A 22,840-nucleotide genomic window follows, 5' to 3' on the forward strand; every position below is an offset into this window, starting at 1 on the left:
CAGCCCTAAGGAAGCCCGGCACTGCAGCCCTAAGTCAGGTGGACACTGCAGCCCCACGTATGGTGGGCACTGCAGCCCTAAGTAAAGCTGGGCACTGGCTCCCTAAGGAGGCCCAGCACTGCAGCCCTAAGGAAGCCCGGCACTGCAGCACTAAGGAGGCCCGGCACTGCAGCCCTAAGTAAGGTGGGCACTGCAGCCCTAAGTAAGTTGGGCATTGCAGCCCTAAATGATTTGGGCACTGCAGGCCTAAGGAAGTTGGGTACTGCAGCCCTAATTAAGGTGGGCAGTGCAGCCCTAAGTAAGGTGAGCACTGCAGCCCTAAGTAAGGTGGGCACTGCAGCCCTAAGTAAGGTGGGCACTGCAGCCCTAAGTAAGGTGGGCACTGCAGCCCTAAGTAAGGTGGGCATTGTAGCCCTAAATGATTTGGGCACTGCAGCCATAAGGAAGTTGGGTACTGCAGCCCTAATTAAGGTGGGCAGTGCAGCCCTAAGTAAGGTGAGCACTGCAGCCCTAAGTAAGGTGGGCACTGCAGCCCTAAGTATGGAAGGAAATGCAGCCCTACGGAGGCCCATCACTGCAGCGCTAAGTAAGGTGGGCACTGCAGCCCTAAGTATGGTGGGCACTGCAGCCCTAAGTATGGTGGGCACTGCAGCCCTAAGTAAGTTGTGCACTGCAGCCCTAAGTAAGTTGGGCATTGCAGCCCTAAATGATTTGGGCACTGCAGCCATAAGGAAGTTGGGTACTGCAGCCCTAATTAAGGTGGGCAGTGCAGCCCTAATTAAGGTGAGCACTGCAGCCATAAGTAAGGTGGGCACTGCAGCCCTAAGAAATGTGGGCACTGCAGCCCTAAGGAAGCCAGGCACTGCAGCCCGAAGTGAGGTGGACAGTGCAGCCCCAAATATGGTGGACACTGCAGCCCTAAGGAGAACCGGCACTGCAGCCCTAAGGAAGCCCGGCACTGCAGCACTAAGGACGACCAGCACTGCAACCCTAAAGAAGTTGTGCACTGCAGTCTTTCGTAAGGTGGGCACTGCAGCCCTAAGTAAGGTTGGCACTGCAGCCCTAAGTAAGGTTGGCACTGCAGCCCTAAGAAGTCCTGGCACTGCAGCCCAAAGCTAGGTGGGCACTGCAACATTAAGTAAGGTGGCACTGAAGCCCTAAGAAGTCTAGGCACTGCAGCCCAAAGCTAGGCGGGCACTGCAGCATTACGAATGTTGGGCAGTGCATCCCTAAGTATGGTAAGCACTGCAGCCCTAAGGAGGCCCGGCACTGGAGCCCTAAGAAAGTTGGGCACTGCAGCCCTAAGTAAGGTGGGCACTGCAGCCCTAAGTAAGGTGGGCACTGCAGCTCTAAGGAGGCCCCGGGACAGGAACCCTAAGAAGGCCCGGCACTTCAGGCCTAAGGAGGCCTGTACTGCAGCACTAAGTATGTTGGGCACTGTAGCACTAAGTAAGGTGGGCAGTGCAGCCCTAAGTAAGGTGAGCACTGCAGCCCTAAGTAAGGTGAGCACTGCAGCGCTAAGTAAGGTGGGCACTGCAGCCCTAAGTATGGAAGGAACTGCAGCTCAACGGAGGCCCGTCACTGCAGAGCTAAGTATGGTGGGCACTGCAGCCCTAAGTATGGTGGGCACTGCAGCCCTATGTATGGTAGGCACTGCAGCCCTAAGTATGGTGGGCACTGCAGCCCTAAGTAAGGTGGGCACTGCAGCCCTAAGGAAGCCCAGTAATGCAGCCCGAAGGAGACCTGCCAGTGCAGCCCTAAGGAGGCCTGGCACTGCAGCCCTAAAGAAGTTGGGCACTGAAGCCCTAAGTAAAGTTTGGCACTGCAGCATTAAGTAGGTTGGGCACTGGAGCTTTATGTAAGTTGGGCACTGTAGCCCTAAGGATCCTGGGCACTGCAGCCCTAAGGAAGCCCAGCACTGCAGCCCCAAGGAGGCCCGGCACTGCAGCACTAAGTCAGGTGGACAGTGCAGCCCCAAGTATTGTGGGCACTGCAGCCCTAAGTAAAGTTGGGCACTGGATCCATAAGGAGGCTCGGCACTGCAGCCCTAAGGAAGCCCGGCACTGCAGCCCTAAGTATGGTACGCACTGCAGCCCTAAAGAGGCCAGGCACTGCAGACCGAGGTGAGATGTACACTGCAGCCCCAAATGAGGTGAGCAATGCAGCCAAACGTAAAGTTGGGCACTGCAGCCCTAATCAAGGTGGGCACTGCAGCCATAAGTAAGTTGGCTACTACAGCCCTAAGAAATTTGGGCTCTGCAGCCATAAGTAAGTTGTGTACTGCAGCCCTAAGCAAGGCGGGCACTTCAGCACTAAGAAAGGTGGGCACTGCAGCCCTAAGAAAGGTGGGCACTGCAGCCCTAAGTATGGTAGGCAGCGCAGCCCTAGGGAGGCCCGGCACTTCAGCCCTAAGGAAGCCCGGCACTGCAGCCCTAAGTAAGTTGGGCATTGCAGCCCTCAATGATTTGGGCACTGCAGCCATAAGGAAGTTGGGTACTGCAGCCCTAATTAAGGTGGGCAGTGCAGCCCTAAGTAAGGTGAGCACTGCAGCCCTAAGTAAGGTGGGCACTGCAGCCCTAAGAAAGGTGGGCACTGCAGCCCTAAGTATGGTGGGCACTGCAGACCTAAGTAAGGTGGGCACTGCAGCCCTAAGTATGGAAGCAACAGCAGCCCTACGGAGGCCCATCACTGCAGCGCTAAGTAAGGTGGGCACTGCAGCCCTAAGTATGGTGGGCACCGCAGCCCTAAGTATGGTGGGCACTGCAGCCCTAAGTAAGGGGGGCACTGCAGCCTTAAGGAGGCCCGGCACTGCAGCCCTAAGGAGGCCTGGCACTGCAGCCCTAAAGAAGTTGGGCACTGCAGCCCTAAATAAGGAGGGCACTGCAGCCCAAAGTAGGTTGGGCACTGCAGCCCGAAGTAAGGTGGGCACTGCAGCCCTAAGTAGGCTGGACAATGCAGCCCTAAGGAGGCCCGGCACTGCAGTGACTAAGAAGGTGGAGCCCTAAGAAAGGTGGACACTGCAGCTTTAAGAAAGGTGGGCACTGCAGTCCTAAGTAAGGTGGGCACTGCAGCCCTAAGTAAGGGGGGCACTGCAGCCCTAAGTAAGGGGGGCACTGCAGCCTTAAGGAGGCTCGGCACTGCAGCCCTAAGGAGGCCTGGCACTGCAGCCCTAAAGAAGTTGGGCACTGTAGCCCTAAATAAGGAGGGCACTGCAGCCCTAAGTATGGTGGGAACCGCAGCCCTAAGGATGGTGGGCACTGCAGCCCTAAGTATGGTGGGCACTGCAGCCCTATGTGAGTTGGGCACTGCAGCCCTAAATGATTTGGGCACTGCAGCCATACGGAAGTTGGGTACTGCAGCTCTAAGGAGGCCCCGGGACAGGAACCCTAAGAAGGCCCGGCACTGCAGGCCTAAGGAGGCCTGTACTGCAGCACTAAGTATGTTGGGCACTGTAGCACTAACGTGGGCAGTGCAGCCCTAAGGAGGCCAGGCACTGTAGCCCGAAGTGAGGTGGACAGTGCAGCCCCAAATAAGGTGGACACTGCAGCCCTAAGGAGAACCGGCACTGCAGCCCTAAGGAAGCCCGGCACTGCAGCACTAAGGACGACCAGCACTGCAGCCCTAAAGAAGTTGTGCACTGCAGTCCTTCGTAAGGTGGGCACTGCAGCCCTAAGTAAGGTTGGCACTGCAGCCCTAAGAAGTCCTGGCACTGCAGCCCAAAGCTAGGTGGGCACTGCAACATTAAGTAAGGTGGCACTGAAGCCCTAAGAAGTCTAGGCACTGCAGCCCAAAGCTAGGCGGGCACTGCAGCATTACAAATGTTGGGCAGTGCATCCCTATGTATGGTAGGCACTGCAGCCCTAAGGAGGCCCGGCACTGGAGCCCTAAGAAAGTTGGGCACTGCAGCCCTAAGTAAGGTGGGCACTGCAGCCCTAAGTATGGAAGGAACTGCAGCCCTAAGGAGGCCCATCACTGCAGCGCTAAGTAAGGTGGGCACAGCAGCCCTAAGTATGGTGGGCACTGCAGACCTAAGTAGGGTGGGCACTGCAGCCCTAAGTATGGTGGGCACTGCAGCCCTAAGTAAGTTGGGCATTGCAGCCCTAAATGATTTGGGCACTGCAGCCATAAGGAAGTTGGGTACTGCAGCTCTAAGGAGGCCCCGGGACAGGAACCCTAAGAAGGCCCGGCACTGCAGGCCTAAGGAGGCCTGTACTGCAGCACTAAGTATGTTGGGCACTGTAGCACTAACGTGGGCAGTGCAGAACTAAGTAAGGTGAGCACTGCAGCCCTACGTAAGGTGGGCACTGCAGCCCTAAGTATGAAAGGAATAGCAGCCCTACAGAGGCCCATCATTGCAGCGCTAAGTAAGGTGGGCACTGCAGCCCTAAGTATGGCGGGCACCGCAGCCCTAAGTATGGTGGGCACTGCAGCCCTAAGTATGGTGGGCACTGCAGCCCTAAGTAAGGTGGGCACGGCAGCCCGAAGTAGGCTGGACAATGCAGCCCTAAGGAGGCCCGGCACTGCAGTGCCTAAGAAGGTGGAGCCCTAAGAAAGGTGGACACTGCAGCCTTAAGAAAGGTGGGCACTGCAGCCCTAAGTAAGGTGGGCACTGCAGCCCTAAGTAAGGTGGGCACTGCAGCCTTAGGTAAGTTGGGCACTGCAGCCCTAAGTAAGGGGGGCACTGCAGCCTTAAGGAGGCCCGGCACTGCAGCCCTAAGGAGGCCTGGCACTGCAGCCCTAAAGAAGTTGGGCACTGCAGCCCTAAATAAGGAGGGCACTGCAGCCCTAAGTATGGTGGGAACCGCAGCCCTAAGGATGGTGGGCACTGCAGCCCTAAGTATGGTGGGCACTGCAGCCCTAAATGATTTGGGCACTGCAGCCATAAGGAAGTTGGGTACTGCAGCTCTAAGGAGGCCCCGGGACAGGAACCCTAAGAAGGCCCGGCACTGCAGGCCTAAGGAGGCCTGTACTGCAGCACTAAGTATGTTGGGCACTGTAGCACTAACGTGGGCAGTGCAGCCCTAAGGAGGCCAGGCACTGTAGCCCGAAGTGAGGTGGACAGTGCAGCCCCAAATAAGGTGGACAGTGCAGCCCCAAATAAGGTGGACACTGCAGCCCTAAGGAGAACCGGCACTGCAGCCCTAAGGAAGCCCGGCACTGCAGCACTAAGGACGACCAGCACTGCAGCCCTAAAGAAGTTGTGCACAGCAGTCCTTCGTAAGGTGGGCACTGCAGCCCTAAGTAAGGTTGGCACTGCAGCCCTAAGAAGTCCTGGCACTGCAGCCCAAAGCTAGGTGGGCACTGCAACATTAAGTAAAGTGGCACTGAAGCCCTAAGTAATCTAGGCACTGCAGCCCAAAGCTAGGCGGGCAGTGCAGCATTACGAATGTTGGGCAGTGCATCCCTAAGTATGGTAGGCACTGCAGCCCTAAGGAGGCCCGGCACTGGAGCCCTAAGAAAGTTGGGCACTGCAGCCCTAAGTAAGGTGGGCACTGCAGCCCTAAGGAGGCCCTGCACTGCAGCCCTAAGTAAGTTGGGCACTGCAGCCCTAAGTAAGGTGAACACTGCAGCTCTAAGGAGGCCCCGGGACAGGAACCCTAAGAAGGTCCGGCACTGCAGGCCTAAGGAGGCCCGTACTGCAGCACTAAGTATGTTGGGCACTGTAGCACTAAGTAAGGTGGGCACTGCAGCCCTAAGTAAGGTGAGCACTGCAGCCCTAAGTAAGGTGAGCACTGCAGCCCTAAGTAAGGTGGGCACTGCAGCCCTAAGGAAGCCCAGTAATGCAGCCCTAAGGAGACCTGCCAGTGCAGCCCTAAGGAGGCCCAGCACTGCAGCCCTAAAGAAGTTGGGCACTGCAGCCCTAAGTAAAGTTTGGCACTGCAGCCCTAAGTAAGTTGGGGACTGCAGCCCTAAGTAGGTTGGGCACTCAAGCCCTAAAGAGGCCAGGCACTGCAGTGCTAAGGAGGACCGGCACTGCAGCCATAGCGAAGTTGGGCACTGCAGCCCTTAGTAAGGTGGGCACTGCAGCCCTAATGAGGCTCGGTTCTGCGGCCCAAAGTAAGGTGGGCAGTGCATCCCTAAGTAAGGTGAGCACTGCAGCCCTAAGTAAGTTGGGCACTGCAGCTTTAAGGAGGCCAGGCACTGCAGCCCTAAGGAAGCCCGGCACTGCAGCCCTAAGTCAGGTGGACACTGCAGCCCCACGTATGGTGGGCACTGCAGCCCTAAGTAAAGCTGGGCACTGGCTCCCTAAGGAGGCCCAGCACTGCAGCCCTAAGGAAGCCCGGCACTGCAGCGCTAAGGAGGCCCGGCACTGCAGCCCTAAGTAAGGTGGGCACTGCAGCCCTAAGTAAGTTGGGCATTGCAGCCCTCAATGATTTGGGCACTGCAGCCATAAGGAAGTTGGGTACTGCAGCCCTAATTAAGGTGGGCAGTGCAGCCCTAAGTAAGGTGAGCACTGCAGCCCTAAGTAAGGTGGGCACTGCAGCCCTAAGAAAGGTGGGCACTGCAGCCCTAAGTATGGTGGGCACTGCAGACCTAAGTAAGGTGGGCACTGCAGCCCTAAGTATGGAAGCAACAGCAGCCCTACGGAGGCCCATCACTGCAGCGCTAAGTAAGTTGGGCACTGCAGCCCTAAGTATGGTGGGCACCGCAGCCCTAAGTATGGTGGGCACTGCAGCCCTAAGTAAGGGAGGCACTGCAGCCTTAAGGAGGCCCGGCACTGCAGCCCTAAGGAGGCCTGGCACTGCAGCCCTAAAGAAGTTGGGCACTGCAGCCCTAAATAAGGAGGGCACTGCAGCCCAAAGTAGGTTGGGCACTGCAGCCCGAAGTAAGGTGGGCACTGCAGCCCTAAGTAAGGTGGGCACCGCAGCCCTAAGTAGGCTGGACAATGCAGCCCTAAGGAGGCCCGGCACTGCAGTGACTAAGAAGGTGGAGCCCTAAGAAAGGTGGACACTGCAGCCCTAAGAAAGGTGGGCACTGCAGCCCTAAGTAAGGTGGGCACTGCAGCCTTAAGTAAGTTGTGCACTGCAGCCCTAAGTAAGGGGGGCACTGCAGCCTTTAGGAGGCCCGGCACTGCAGCCCTAAGGAGGCCTGGCACTGCAGCCCTAAAGACGTTGGGCACTGCAGCCCTAAATAAGGAGGGCACTGCAGCCCAAAGTAGGTTGGGCACTGCAGCCCGAAGTAAGGTGGGCACTGCAGCCCTAAGGAAGCCCAGTAATGCAGCCCTAAGGAGACCTGCCAGTGCAGCCCTAAGGAGGCCCAGCACTGCAGCCCTAAAGAAGTTGGGCACTGCAGGCCTAAGTAAAGTTTGGTACTGCAGCCCTAAGTAAGTTGGCAACTGCAGCCCTAAATACGTTGGGCACTCAAGGCCTAAGGAGGCCAGGCACTGCATCCCTAAGGAAGCCCGGCACTGCAGCACTAAGGAGGCCCGGCACTGCAACCCTAAGTAAGGTGGGCACTGCAGCCCTAAGTAAGTTGGGCATTGCAGCCCTCAATGATTTGGGCACTGCAGCCATAAGGAAGTTGGGTACTGCAGCCCTAATTAAGGTGGGCAGTGCAGCCCTAAGTAAGGTGAGCACTGCAGCCCTAAGTAAGGTGGGCACTGCAGCCCTAAGGAGGCCCATCACTGCAGCGCTAAGTAAGGTGGGCACTGCAGCCCTAAGTATGGTGGGCATTGCAGCCCTAAGTGAGTTGGGCACTGCAGCCCTAAATGATTTGGGCACTGCAGCCATAAGGAAGTTGGGTACTGCAGCTCTAAGGAGGCCCCGAGACAGGAACCCTAAGAAGGCCCGGCACTGCAGGCCTAAGGAGGCCTGTACTGCAGCACTAAGTATGTTGGGCACTGTAGCACTAACGTGGGCAGTGCAGCCCTAAGGAGGCCAGGCACTGTAGCCCGAAGTGAGGTGGACAGTGCAGCCCCAAATAAGGTGGACACTGCAGCCCTAAGGAGAACCGGCACTGCAGCCCCAAGGAAGCCCGGCACTGCAGCACTAAGGACGACCAGCACTGCAGCCCTAAAGAAGTTGTGCACTGCAGTCCTTCGTAAGGTGGGCACTGCAGCCCTAAGTAAGGTTGGCACTGCAGCCCTAAGAAGTCCTGGCACTGCAGCCCAAAGCTAGGTGGGCACTGCAACATTAAGTAAGGTGGCACTGAAGCCCTAAGAAGTCTAGGCACTGCAGCCCAAAGCTAGGCGGGCACTGCAGCATTACATATGTTGGGCAGTGCATCCCTATGTATGGTAGGCACTGCAGCCCTAAGGAGGCCCGGCACTGGAGCCCTAAGTAAGTTGGGCACTGCAGCCCTAAGTAAGGTGGGCACTGCATCCCTAAGGAGGCCCGGCACTGCAGCCCTAAGTAAGTTGGGCACTGCAGCTCTAAGGAGGCCCCGAGACAGGAACCCTAAGAAGGCCCGGCACTGCAGGCCTAAGGAGGCCTGTACTGCAGCACTAAGTATGTTGGGCACTGTAGCACTAAGGTGGGCAGTGCCGCCCTAAGTAAGGTGAGCACTGCAGCCCTAAGTAAGGTGGGCACTGCAGCCCTAAGTATGAAAGGAATAGCAGACCTACAGAGGGCCATCACTGCAGCGCTAAGTAAGGTGGGCACTACAGCCCTAAGTATGGTGGGCACTGCAGCCCTAAGTATGGTGGGCACTGCAGAGCTAAGTAAGGTGGGCACTGCAGCCCTAAGTAAGGTGGGCACGGCAGCCCGAAGTAGGCTGGACAATGTAGCCCTAAGGAGGCCCGGCACTGCAGTGCCTAAGAAGGTGGAGCCCTAAGAAAGGTGGACACTGCAGCCTTAAGAAAGGTGGGCACTGCAGCCCTAAGTAAGGTGGGCACTGCAGCCCTAAGTAAGGTGGGCACTGCAGCCTTAGGTAAGTTGGGCACTGCAGCCCTAAGTAAGGGGGGCACTGCAGCCTTAAGGAGGCCCGGCACTGCAGCCCTAAGGAGGCCTGGCACTGCAGCCCTAAAGAAGTTGGGCACTGTAGCCCTAAATAAGGAGGGCACTGCAGCCCTAAGTATGGTGGGAACCGCAGCCCTAAGGATGGTGGGCACTGCAGCCCTAAGTATGGTGGGCACTGCAGCCCTAAGTGAGTTGGGCACTGCAGCCCTAAATGATTTGGGCACTGCAGCCATAAGGAAATTGGGTACTGCAGCTCTAAGGAGGCCCCGGGACAGGAACCCTAAGAAGGCCCGGCACTGCAGGCCTAAGGAGGCCTGTACTGCAGCACTAAGTATGTTGGGCACTGTAGCACTAACGTGGGCAGTGCAGCCCTAAGGAGGCCAGGCACTGTAGCCCGAAGTGAGGTGGACAGTGCAGCCCCAAATAAGGTGGACACTGCAGCCCTAAGGAGAACCGGCACTGCAGCCCTAAGGAAGCCCGGCACTGCAGCACTAAGGACGACCAGCACTGCAGCCCTAAAGAAGTTGTGCACTACAGTCCTTCGTAAGGTGGGCACTGCAGCCCTAAGTAAGGTTGGCACTGCAGCCCTAAGAAGTCCTGGCACTGCAGCCCAAAGCTAGGTGGGCACTGCAACATTAAGTAAGGTGGCACTGAAGCCCTAAGTAATCTAGGCACTGCAGCCCAAAGCTAGGCGGGCAGTGCAGCGTTACGAATGTTGGGCAGTGCATCCCTAAGTATGGTAGGCACTGCAGCCCTAAGGAGGCCCGGCACTGGAGCCCTAAGAAAGTTGGGCACTGCAGCCCTAAGTAAGTTGGGCACTGCAGCCCTAAGTAAGGTGAACACTGCAGCTCTAAGGAGGCCCCCGGACAGGAACCCTAAGAAGGTCCGGCACTGCAGGCCTAAGGAGGCCCGTACTGCAGCACTAAGTATGTTGGGCACTGTAGCACTAAGTAAGGTGGGCACTGCAGCCCTAAGTAAGGCGAGCACTGCAGCCCTAAGTAAGGTGAGCACTGCAGCCCTAAGTATGGAAGGAACTGCAGCCCAACGGAGGCCCGTCACTGCAGAGCTAAGTAAGGCGGGCACTGCAGCCCTAAGTATGGTGGGCACTGCAGCCCTAAGTATGGTGGGCACTGCAGCCCTAAGTATGGTAGGCACTGCAGCCCTAAGTATGTTGAGCACTGCAGCCCTAAGTAAGGTGGGCACTGCAGCCTTAAGTAAGTTGGGCACTGCAGCCCTAAGTAAGGGGGACACTGCAGCCTTAAGGAGGCCCGGCACTGCAGCCCTAAGGAGGCCTGGCACTGCAGCCCTAAGGAGGCCTGGCACTGCAGCCCTAAAGAAGTTGGGCACTGCAGCCCTAAATAAGGGGGCACTGCAGCCCTAAGTAGGTTGGGCACTGCAGCGCGAAGTAAGGTGGGCACTGCAGCCCTAAGGAAGCCCAGTAATGCAGCCCGAAGTAGACCTGCCAGTGCAGCCCTAAGGAGGCCCAGCACTGCAGCCCTAAAGTTGGGCACTGAAGCCCTAAGTAAAGTTTGGCAATGCAGCCCTATGTAGGTTGGGCACTGGAGCCTTATGTAAGTTGGGCACTGTAGCCCTAAGGATCCTGGGCACTGCAGCCCTAAGGAGGCCCGGCACTGCAGCCCCAAGGAGGCCCGGCACTGCAGCACTAAGTCAGGTGGACAGTGCAGCCCCAAGTATGGTGGGCACTGCAGCCCTAAGTAAAGTTGAACACTGGATCCCTAAGGAGAACCCGGCACTGCAGCCTTAAGGAAGCCCGGCACTGCAGCCCTAAATAATTGGGGCAATGCAGCCATAAGTAAGTCGTGTACTGCAGCCCTAATTAAGGTGGGCAGTGCAGCCCTGATTAAGGTGAGCACTGCAGCCCTAAGTAAGGTGGGCACTGCAGCCCTAAGTATGATAAGCACTGCAGCCCTAAGGGGGCCCAGAACTGCAATCCTAAGTAAGTTGGGCACTGCAGCCCTTAGTAAGGTGGGCACTGCAGCCCTAAGTAAGGTGAGCACTGCAGCCCTAAGCAAGGTAGGCACTGCAACCCTAAGTAAGTTGGGCACTCAAGCCCTAAAGAGGCCAGGCACTGCAGTGCTAAGGAGGACCGGCACTGCAGCCATAAGGAAGTTGGGCACTGCAGCCCTTAGTAAGGTGGGCACTGCAGCCCTAAGGAGGCTCGGTTCTGCGGCCCAAAGTAAGGTGGGCAGTGCATCCCTAAGTAAGGCGAGAACTGCAGCCCTAAGTAAGTTGGGCACTGCAGCTTTAAGGAGGCCAGGCACTGCAGCCCTAAGGAAGCCCGGCACTGCAGCCCTAAGTCAGGTGGACACTGCAGCCCCACGTATGGTGGGCACTGCAGCCCTAAGTAAAGCTGGGCACTGGCTCCCTAAGGAGGCCCAGCACTGCAGCCCTAAGGAAGCCCGGCACTGCAGCACTAAGGAGGCCCGGCACTGCAGCCCTAAGTAAGGTGGGCACTGCAGCCCTAAGTAAGTTGGGCATTGCAGCCCTAAATGATTTGGGCACTGCAGGCCTAAGGAAGTTGGGTACTGCAGCCCTAATTAAGGTGGGCAGTGCAGCCCTAAGTAAGGTGAGCACTGCAGCCCTAAGTAAGGTGGGCACTGCAGCCCTAAGTAAGGTGGGCACTGCAGCCCTAAGTAAGGTGGGCACTGCAGCCCTAAGTAAGGTGGGCATTGTAGCCCTAAATGATTTGGGCACTGCAGCCATAAGGAAGTTGGGTACTGCAGCCCTAATTAAGGTGGGCAGTGCAGCCCTAAGTAAGGTGAGCACTGCAGCCCTAAGTAAGGTGGGCACTGCAGCCCTAAGTATGGAAGGAAATGCAGCCCTACGGAGGCCCATCACTGCAGCGCTAAGTAAGGTGGGCACTGCAGCCCTAAGTATGGTGGGCACTGCAGCCCTAAGTATGGTGGGCACTGCAGCCCTAAGTAAGTTGTGCACTGCAGCCCTAAGTAAGTTGGGCATTGCAGCCCTAAATGATTTGGGCACTGCAGCCATAAGGAAGTTGGGTACTGCAGCCCTAATTAAGGTGGGCAGTGCAGCCCTAATTAAGGTGAGCACTGCAGCCATAAGTAAGGTGGGCACTGCAGCCCTAAGAAATGTGGGCACTGCAGCCCTAAGGAAGCCAGGCACTGCAGCCCGAAGTGAGGTGGACAGTGCAGCCCCAAATATGGTGGACACTGCAGCCCTAAGGAGAACCGGCACTGCAGCCCTAAGGAAGCCCGGCACTGCAGCACTAAGGACGACCAGCACTGCAACCCTAAAGAAGTTGTGCACTGCAGTCTTTCGTAAGGTGGGCACTGCAGCCCTAAGTAAGGTTGGCACTGCAGCCCTAAGTAAGGTTGGCACTGCAGCCCTAAGAAGTCCTGGCACTGCAGCCCAAAGCTAGGTGGGCACTGCAACATTAAGTAAGGTGGCACTGAAGCCCTAAGAAGTCTAGGCACTGCAGCCCAAAGCTAGGCGGGCACTGCAGCATTACGAATGTTGGGCAGTGCATCCCTAAGTATGGTAAGCACTGCAGCCCTAAGGAGGCCCGGCACTGGAGCCCTAAGAAAGTTGGGCACTGCAGCCCTAAGTAAGGTGGGCACTGCAGCCCTAAGTAAGGTGGGCACTGCAGCTCTAAGGAGGCCCCGGGACAGGAACCCTAAGAAGGCCCGGCACTTCAGGCCTAAGGAGGCCTGTACTGCAGCACTAAGTATGTTGGGCACTGTAGCACTAAGTAAGGTGGGCAGTGCAGCCCTAAGTAAGGTGAGCACTGCAGCCCTAAGTAAGGTGAGCACTGCAGCGCTAAGTAAGGTGGGCACTGCAGCCCTAAGTATGGAAGGAACTGCAGCTCAACGGAGGCCCGTCACTGCAGAGCTAAGTATGGTGGGCACTGCAGCCCTAAGTATGGTGGGCACTGCAGCCCTATGTATGGTAGGCACTGCAGCCCTAAGTATGGTGGGCACTGCAGCCCTAAGTAAGGTGGGCACTGCAGCCCTAAGGAAGCCCAGTAATGCAGCCCGAAGGAGACCTGCCAGTGCAGCCCTAAGGAGGCCTGGCACTGCAGCCCTAAAGAAGTTGGGCACTGAAGCCCTAAGTAAAGTTTGGCACTGCAGCATTAAGTAGGTTGGGCACTGGAGCTTTATGTAAGTTGGGCACTGTAGCCCTAAGGATCCTGGGCACTGCAGCCCTAAGGAAGCCCAGCACTGCAGCCCCAAGGAGGCCCGGCACTGCAGCACTAAGTCAGGTGGACAGTGCAGCCCCAAGTATTGTGGGCACTGCAGCCCTAAGTAAAGTTGGGCACTGGATCCATAAGGAGGCTCGGCACTGCAGCCCTAAGGAAGCCCGGCACTGCAGCCCTAAGTATGGTACGCACTGCAGCCCTAAAGAGGCCAGGCACTGCAGACCGAGGTGAGATGTACACTGCAGCCCCAAATGAGGTGAGCAATGCAGCCAAACGTAAAGTTGGGCACTGCAGCCCTAATCAAGGTGGGCACTGCAGCCATAAGTAAGTTGGCTACTACAGCCCTAAGAAATTTGGGCTCTGCAGCCATAAGTAAGTTGTGTACTGCAGCCCTAAGCAAGGCGGGCACTTCAGCACTAAGAAAGGTGGGCACTGCAGCCCTAAGAAAGGTGGGCACTGCAGCCCTAAGTATGGTAGGCAGCGCAGCCCTAGGGAGGCCCGGCACTTCAGCCCTAAGGAAGCCCGGCACTGCAGCCCTAAGTAAGTTGGGCATTGCAGCCCTCAATGATTTGGGCACTGCAGCCATAAGGAAGTTGGGTACTGCAGCCCTAATTAAGGTGGGCAGTGCAGCCCTAAGTAAGGTGAGCACTGCAGCCCTAAGTAAGGTGGGCACTGCAGCCCTAAGAAAGGTGGGCACTGCAGCCCTAAGTATGGTGGGCACTGCAGACCTAAGTAAGGTGGGCACTGCAGCCCTAAGTATGGAAGCAACAGCAGCCCTACGGAGGCCCATCACTGCAGCGCTAAGTAAGGTGGGCACTGCAGCCCTAAGTATGGTGGGCACCGCAGCCCTAAGTATGGTGGGCACTGCAGCCCTAAGTAAGGGGGGCACTGCAGCCTTAAGGAGGCCCGGCACTGCAGCCCTAAGGAGGCCTGGCACTGCAGCCCTAAAGAAGTTGGGCACTGCAGCCCTAAATAAGGAGGGCACTGCAGCCCAAAGTAGGTTGGGCACTGCAGCCCGAAGTAAGGTGGGCACTGCAGCCCTAAGTAGGCTGGACAATGCAGCCCTAAGGAGGCCCGGCACTGCAGTGACTAAGAAGGTGGAGCCCTAAGAAAGGTGGACACTGCAGCTTTAAGAAAGGTGGGCACTGCAGTCCTAAGTAAGGTGGGCACTGCAGCCCTAAGTAAGGGGGGCACTGCAGCCCTAAGTAAGGGGGGCACTGCAGCCTTAAGGAGGCTCGGCACTGCAGCCCTAAGGAGGCCTGGCACTGCAGCCCTAAAGAAGTTGGGCACTGTAGCCCTAAATAAGGAGGGCACTGCAGCCCTAAGTATGGTGGGAACCGCAGCCCTAAGGATGGTGGGCACTGCAGCCCTAAGTATGGTGGGCACTGCAGCCCTATGTGAGTTGGGCACTGCAGCCCTAAATGATTTGGGCACTGCAGCCATACGGAAGTTGGGTACTGCAGCTCTAAGGAGGCCCCGGGACAGGAACCCTAAGAAGGCCCGGCACTGCAGGCCTAAGGAGGCCTGTACTGCAGCACTAAGTATGTTGGGCACTGTAGCACTAACGTGGGCAGTGCAGCCCTAAGGAGGCCAGGCACTGTAGCCCGAAGTGAGGTGGACAGTGCAGCCCCAAATAAGGTGGACACTGCAGCCCTAAGGAGAACCGGCACTGCAGCCCTAAGGAAGCCCGGCACTGCAGCACTAAGGACGACCAGCACTGCAGCCCTAAAGAAGTTGTGCACTGCAGTCCTTCGTAAGGTGGGCACTGCAGCCCTAAGTAAGGTTGGCACTGCAGCCCTAAGAAGTCCTGGCACTGCAGCCCAAAGCTAGGTGGGCACTGCAACATTAAGTAAGGTGGCACTGAAGCCCTAAGAAGTCTAGGCACTGCAGCCCAAAGCTAGGCGGGCACTGCAGCATTACAAATGTTGGGCAGTGCATCCCTATGTATGGTAGGCACTGCAGCCCTAAGGAGGCCCGGCACTGGAGCCCTAAGAAAGTTGGGCACTGCAGCCCTAAGTAAGGTGGGCACTGCAGCCCTAAGTATGGAAGGAACTGCAGCCCTAAGGAGGCCCATCACTGCAGCGCTAAGTAAGGTGGGCACAGCAGCCCTAAGTATGGTGGGCACTGCAGACCTAAGTAGGGTGGGCACTGCAGCCCTAAGTATGGTGGGCACTGCAGCCCTAAGTAAGTTGGGCATTGCAGCCCTAAATGATTTGGGCACTGCAGCCATAAGGAAGTTGGGTACTGCAGCTCTAAGGAGGCCCCGGGACAGGAACCCTAAGAAGGCCCGGCACTGCAGGCCTAAGGAGGCCTGTACTGCAGCACTAAGTATGTTGGGCACTGTAGCACTAACGTGGGCAGTGCAGAACTAAGTAAGGTGAGCACTGCAGCCCTACGTAAGGTGGGCACTGCAGCCCTAAGTATGAAAGGAATAGCAGCCCTACAGAGGCCCATCATTGCAGCGCTAAGTAAGGTGGGCACTGCAGCCCTAAGTATGGCGGGCACCGCAGCCCTAAGTATGGTGGGCACTGCAGCCCTAAGTATGGTGGGCACTGCAGCCCTAAGTAAGGTGGGCACGGCAGCCCGAAGTAGGCTGGACAATGCAGCCCTAAGGAGGCCCGGCACTGCAGTGCCTAAGAAGGTGGAGCCCTAAGAAAGGTGGACACTGCAGCCTTAAGAAAGGTGGGCACTGCAGCCCTAAGTAAGGTGGGCACTGCAGCCCTAAGTAAGGTGGGCACTGCAGCCTTAGGTAAGTTGGGCACTGCAGCCCTAAGTAAGGGGGGCACTGCAGCCTTAAGGAGGCCCGGCACTGCAGCCCTAAGGAGGCCTGGCACTGCAGCCCTAAAGAAGTTGGGCACTGCAGCCCTAAATAAGGAGGGCACTGCAGCCCTAAGTATGGTGGGAACCGCAGCCCTAAGGATGGTGGGCACTGCAGCCCTAAGTATGGTGGGCACTGCAGCCCTAAATGATTTGGGCACTGCAGCCATAAGGAAGTTGGGTACTGCAGCTCTAAGGAGGCCCCGGGACAGGAACCCTAAGAAGGCCCGGCACTGCAGGCCTAAGGAGGCCTGTACTGCAGCACTAAGTATGTTGGGCACTGTAGCACTAACGTGGGCAGTGCAGCCCTAAGGAGGCCAGGCACTGTAGCCCGAAGTGAGGTGGACAGTGCAGCCCCAAATAAGGTGGACAGTGCAGCCCCAAATAAGGTGGACACTGCAGCCCTAAGGAGAACCGGCACTGCAGCCCTAAGGAAGCCCGGCACTGCAGCACTAAGGACGACCAGCACTGCAGCCCTAAAGAAGTTGTGCACAGCAGTCCTTCGTAAGGTGGGCACTGCAGCCCTAAGTAAGGTTGGCACTGCAGCCCTAAGAAGTCCTGGCACTGCAGCCCAAAGCTAGGTGGGCACTGCAACATTAAGTAAAGTGGCACTGAAGCCCTAAGTAATCTAGGCACTGCAGCCCAAAGCTAGGCGGGCAGTGCAGCATTACGAATGTTGGGCAGTGCATCCCTAAGTATGGTAGGCACTGCAGCCCTAAGGAGGCCCGGCACTGGAGCCCTAAGAAAGTTGGGCACTGCAGCCCTAAGTAAGGTGGGCACTGCAGCCCTAAGGAGGCCCTGCACTGCAGCCCTAAGTAAGTTGGGCACTGCAGCCCTAAGTAAGGTGAACACTGCAGCTCTAAGGAGGCCCCGGGACAGGAACCCTAAGAAGGTCCGGCACTGCAGGCCTAAGGAGGCCCGTACTGCAGCACTAAGTATGTTGGGCACTGTAGCACTAAGTAAGGTGGGCACTGCAGCCCTAAGTAAGGTGAGCACTGCAGCCCTAAGTAAGGTGAGCACTGCAGCCCTAAGTAAGGTGGGCACTGCAGCCCTAAGGAAGCCCAGTAATGCAGCCCTAAGGAGACCTGCCAGTGCAGCCCTAAGGAGGCCCAGCACTGCAGCCCTAAAGAAGTTGGGCACTGCAGCCCTAAGTAAAGTTTGGCACTGCAGCCCTAAGTAAGTTGGGGACTGCAGCCCTAAGTAGGTTGGGCACTCAAGCCCTAAAGAGGCCAGGCACTGCAGTGCTAAGGAGGACCGGCACTGCAGCCATAGCGAAGTTGGGCACTGCAGCCCTTAGTAAGGTGGGCACTGCAGCCCTAATGAGGCTCGGTTCTGCGGCCCAAAGTAAGGTGGGCAGTGCATCCCTAAGTAAGGTGAGCACTGCAGCCCTAAGTAAGTTGGGCACTGCAGCTTTAAGGAGGCCAGGCACTGCAGCCCTAAGGAAGCCCGGCACTGCAGCCCTAAGTCAGGTGGACACTGCAGCCCCACGTATGGTGGGCACTGCAGCCCTAAGTAAAGTTGGGCACTGGCACCCTAAGGAGGCCCAGCACTGCAGCCCTAAGGAAGCCCGGCACTGCAGCGCTAAGGAGGCCCAGCACTGCACCCCTAAGTAAGGCGGGCACTGCAGCCCTAAGTAAGTTGGGCATTGCAGCCCTCAATGATTTGGGCACTGCAGCCATAAGGAAGTTGGGTACTGCAGCCCTAATTAAGGTGGGCAGTGCAGCCCTAAGTAAGGTGAGCACTGCAGCCCTAAGTAAGGTGGGCACTGCAGCCCTAAGTATGGTGGGCACTGCAGCCCTAAGTATGGTGGGCACTGCAGCCCTAAGTATGGAAGCAACAGCAGCCCTACGGAGGCCCATCACTGCAGCGCTAAGTAAGGTGGGCACTGCAGCCCTAAGTATGGTGGGCACCGCAGCCCTAAGTATGGTGGGCACTGCAGCCCTAAGTATGGTGGGCACTGCAGCCCTAAGTAAGGTGAGCACTGCAGCCCTAAGCAAGGTAGGCACTGCAACCCTAACTAAGTTGGACACTGAAGCCCTAAGGAGGCCCAGCACTGCAGCCCTAAGGAAGCCCGGCACTGCAGCGCTAAGGAGGCCCGGCACTGCAGCGCTAAGGAGGCCCGGCACTGAAGCCCTAAGTAAGGTGGGCACTGCAGCCCTCAATGATTTGGGCACTGCAACCATAAGGAAGTTGGGTACTGCAGCCCTAATTAAGGTGGGCAGTGCAGCCCTAAGTAAGGTGAGCACTGCAGCCCTAAGTAAGGTGGGCACTGCAGCCCTAAGAAAGGTGGGCACTGCAGCCCTAAGTATGGTGGGCACTGCAGACCTAAGTAAGGTGGGCACTGCAGCCCTAAGTATGGAAGCAACAGCAGCCCTACGGAGGCACATCACTGCAGCGCTAAGTAAGGTGGGCACTGCAGCCCTAAGTATGGTGGGCACCGCAGCCCTAAGTATGGTGGGCACTGCAGCCCTAAGTAAGGGGGGCACTGCAGCCTTAAGGAGGCCCGGCACTGCAGCCCTAAGGAGGCCTGGCACTGCAGCCCTAAAGAAGTTGGGCACTGCAGCCCTAAATAAGGAGGGCACTGCAGCCCAAAGTAGGTTGGGCACTGCAGCCCGAAGTAAGGTGGGCACTGCAGCCCTAAGTAAGGTGGGCACCGCAGCCCTAAGTAGGCTGGACAATGCAGCCCTAAGGAGGCCCGGCACTGCAGTGACTAAGAAGGTGGAGCCCTAAGAAAGGTGGACACTGCAGCTTTAAGAAAGGTGGGCACTGCAGTCCTAAGTAAGGTGGGCACTGCAGCCCTAAGTAAGTTGTGCACTGCAGCCCTAAGTAAGGGGGGCACTGCAGCCCTAAGTAAGGGGGGCACTGCAGCCTTAAGGAGGCTCGGCACTGCAGCCCTAAGGAGGCCTGGCACTGCAGCCCTAAAGAAGTTGGGCACTGTAGCCCTAAATAAGGAGGGCACTGCAGCCCTAAGTATGGTGGGAACCGCAGCCCTAAGGATGGTGGGCACTGCAGCCCTAAGTATGGTGGGCACTGCAGCCCTAAGTATGGTGGGCACTGCAGCCCTAAGTGAGTTGGGCACTGCAGCCCTAAATGATTTGGGCACTGCAGCCATAAGGAAGTTGGGTACTGCAGCTCTAAGGAGGCCCCGGGACAGGAACCCTAAGAAGGCCCGGCACTGCAGGCCTAAGGAGGCCTGTACTGCAGCACTAAGTATGTTGGGCACTGTAGCACCAACGTGGGCAGTGCAGCCCTAAGGAGGCCAGGCACTGTAGCCCGAAGTGAGGTGGACAGTGCAGCCCCAAATAAGGTGGACACTGCAGCCCTAAGGAGAACCGGCACTGCAGCCCCAAGGAAGCCCGGCACTGCAGCACTAAGGACGACCAGCACTGCAGCCCTAAAGAAGTTGTGCACTGCAGTCCTTCGTAAGGTGGGCACTGCAGCCCTAAGTAAGGTTGGCACTGCAGCCCTAAGAAGTCCTGGCACTGCAGCCCAAAGCTAGGTGGGCACTGCAACATTAAGTAAGGTGGCACTGAAGCCCTAAGAAGTCTAGGCACTGCAGCCCAAAGCTAGGCGGGCACTGCAGCATTACAAATGTTGGGCAGTGCATCCCTAAGTATGGTAGGCACTGCAGCCCTAAGGAGGCCCGGCACTGGAACCCTAAGAAAGTTGGGCACTGCAGCCCTAAGTAAGGTGGGCACTGCAGCCCTAAGTATGGAAGGAACTGCAGCCCTAAGGAGGCCCATCACTGCAGCGCTAAGTAAGGTGGGCACAGCAGCCCTAAGTATGGTGGGCACTGCAGCCCTAAGTATGGTGGGCACTGCAGCCCTAAGTAAGTTGGGCATTGCAGCCCTAAATGATTTGGGCACTGCAGCCATAAGGAAGTTGGGTACTGCAGCTCTAAGGAGGCCCCGGGACAGGAACCCTAAGAAGGGCCGGCACTGCAGGCCTAAGGAGGCCTGTACTGCAGCACTAAGTATGTTGGGCACTGTAGCACTAAGGTGGGCAGTGCAGCCCTAAGTAAGGTGAGCACTGCAGCCCTACGTAAGGTGGGCACTGCAGCCCTAAGTATGAAAGGAATAGCAGCCCTACAGAGGCCCATCACTGCAGCGCTAAGTAAGGTGGGCACTGCAGCCCTAAGTATGGTGGGCACCGCAGCCCTAAGTATGGTGGGCACTGCAGCCCTAAGTAAGGTGGGCACTGCAGCCCTAAGTAAGGTGGGCACGGCAGCCCGAAGTAGGCTGGACAATGCAGCCCTAAGGAGGCCCGGCACAGCAGTGCCTAAGAAGGAGGAGCCCTAAGAAAGGTAAACACTGCAGCCTTAAGAAAGGTGGGCACTGCAGCCCTAAGTAAGGTGGGCACTGCAGCCCTAAGTAAGGTGGGCACTGCAGCCTTAGGTAAGTTGGGCACTGCAGCCCTAAGTAAAGTTTGGCACTGCAGCCCTAAGTAAGTTGGCGACTGCAGCCCTAAGTAGGTTGGGCACTCAAGGCCTAAAGAGGCCAGGCACTGCAGTGCTAAGGAGGACCGGCACTGCAGCCATAGCGAAGTTTGGCACTGCAGCCCTTAGTAAGATGGGCACTGCAGCCCTAAGGAGGCTCGGTTCTGCGGCCCAAAGTAAGGTGGGCAGTGCATCCGTAAGTAAGGTGAGAACTGCAGCCCTAAGTAAGTTGGGCACTGCAGCTTTAAGGAGGCCAGCACTGCAGCCCTTAGGAAGCCCGGCACTGCAGCGCTAAGGAGGCCCGGCACTGCAGCCCTAAGTAAGGTGGGCACTGCAGCCCCAAGTAAGTTGGGCATTGCAGCCCTAAATGATTTGGGCACTGCAGCCATAAGGAAGTTGGGTACTGCAGCCCTAATTAAGGTGGGCAGTGCAGCCCTAAGTAAGGTGAGCACTGCAGCCCTAAGTAAGGTGGGCACTGCAGCCCTAAGTATGGAAGGAACTGCAGCCCTAAGGAGGCCCATCACTGCAGCGCTAAGTAAGGTGGGCACTGCAGCCCTAAGTATGGTGGGCACTGCAGCCCTAGGAAAATCAAAGCCAAGGAGCACCCGTGGAGGAAACGGTGAGAAGTTACAGAACAGGCAGGACACTCACCAAACAACCAGGGAGCAGCCACAGAACCAGAGCCAGGTAATACAAAGACCCAGCTGTGGCTTATCAGGGTGCTTTTATCCCAGGTGGTGGTTTGCTACTCACCTGCCCCAGCCCATTGAGGGAGGAGCTGTGGGTGGGGCTTGTGGTATATGAGGCACAGCCTTTCCTCAGGGTGCTCATTTGTGGTTCAGCTTTCATCTGGGTAAGTTCTCTGGTGTTAGCTCTGGTTTTCTGGCCTTAGAGCTTTGTGGTTTGTTTCAGGTGGGTTTTTTGGGGGTGGGTTTGAAATGGTCTTGTTTCAGTAAAGACCTTCAGGTCATGTTAGGGCTTACTAGTGTATGCATTAGTAAGTACCTTTATGTAGAGGTTTTTTTAGGTGTTATATTTATAAGCAGTGGTGGTGAGGCAAGAAGAACCCCACAGCTGCTCTCAGGGGGAGGAGTCAAGGCAAAGGTAATTTTGCTTGATGTCCTGGTTAACTGTGTATCGTTCCCGTTCTCTTTTGCAGATGAAGGAAAGGTATATGGCTAGAGAAGGAATGTACTGGTGAGCCAAAAAGGGTTTGTCTCAAGTGTGGCTTTGGACCTCTGCCATTGTAAAAAGTGAGTTAAAAGAAGGGGTCCGGAGAGGGGCAGGAAGGAGTCGTAAGGTCGGTGGTGGAGTGAGCCTGTTAAAGAGGCGGTGTCTTTGGGTAGGTAAAGGGAGCAGGTTATTATTCAGTTTGAGCTTTTATCGCTTTGTAAGTCTAAAGCACAGCTGGGGGTTGTGCCGCAGAGTCTCAAGTTCAGTAGTCTCTCGGGACATAGCTCCAGGTTGTTTTTACAGCTCTGTTCTTTCAATGTATATTTTCCCAGAGCTGACTCTGTCCAGCCATCTTGACAGTTAAAGTGAGAGGCCATTAACCGGCTGAAGCAGCAGCTCAGTGCAAAATAGTTTTTAGTATTTAAGCATTTTTTTATTTGCATTTTTCTGGCGATTTGCAGGCAGGACAGAGCAGGTGGAAACGTCAAAGGGTGACGTAACTCAGCTGCGGGAGGGCTTAGCATGGAGAAGGCCGACATTTCAAGCACTGTGTCGGCACACATCCGTTTCTATTTATTTTTCAGGTTTTACATCGGAATCGGGAGAGGTGAAGCCGCACAGTTAGAGGGGATGTACGAAGCTAAGAGGATTTTACACCAGGCTGGCGATTGACACCATAGCCCAATACGATGGAGGGGTTCATGGTCTTTCCTGCAGCTGCTGTGCAGTCGCCTTTGGAGTCGGATGAGTACTTGCAGGGAGTCGGGGAGGTAAAGAGAATGACTGCAGGGTCAGTCTGGACTGCAGGACCAGAGCGACAGTCACTCGTCTCTACTCTCTTAGGTCTTGCAAGGGAGGGGATCCCCGGAGCACCTTTTGGAAACTTTTTCGGGACCGTGACATGGGAGCTCCAAACCATGAAGCTCGCTTGAGACCCACGCCACTATGGAACCTGAATAGATAGACTCCTTTTTGGAGCTGGAGGGCAGGAGATGAGGTCAGGATGGCAGGAAAGGGCTTGAAAGGTAGCACGGAGGAGAGGGAAAGGGAGGGTGTTTCATCACAACAATTACAGTTTCAGAGTCGGGTTCACAGCCGGACCGTCACAGCAGTTTCGGCGGTTGGTGTTGGAATCGCACAGTTACGTCAGACTTTGTTCTGGGGCTCTGCGGGAGCCTCACTGTCTCTGTCCAATCGACCCACTGGCGATCGAGACAGACGGAGCATTCCATCTTGGGAGTGGTCTTCCACGAGAGACTTTGTCTTTTTGGTGTCACAGAGTCTATGGTGTTCTCTTTGCATGTGTGTGTATATGTGTTTGCTTAGGAAATGTTGTGA

At 56.7% G+C, this 22,840-nt stretch overlaps 1 long non-coding RNA gene across 2 annotated transcripts; it reads left to right on the forward strand.

The window, feature by feature from the left end:
* The first annotated feature begins 20,907 nt into the window (after nucleotides 1–20,907).
* On the forward strand, nucleotides 20,908–22,793 carry LOC136006895 (uncharacterized). 2 transcript variants are annotated; one of them, XR_010609313.1, is made up of 4 exons: nucleotides 20,908–21,016; nucleotides 21,489–21,582; nucleotides 22,087–22,272; nucleotides 22,346–22,793. It is a non-coding gene; the product is annotated as an uncharacterized LOC136006895 (long non-coding RNA). The 2 variants fall into 2 exon arrangements; XR_010609312.1 differs by lacking the exon at nucleotides 20,908–21,016 and adding an exon at nucleotides 21,132–21,182.
* Nucleotides 22,794–22,840: the final 47 nt, after the last annotated feature.

This window comes from Lathamus discolor, unplaced genomic scaffold (genome assembly GCF_037157495.1).
Source record: "Lathamus discolor isolate bLatDis1 unplaced genomic scaffold, bLatDis1.hap1 Scaffold_78, whole genome shotgun sequence".
NCBI lineage: Eukaryota > Metazoa > Chordata > Aves > Psittaciformes > Psittacidae > Lathamus > Lathamus discolor.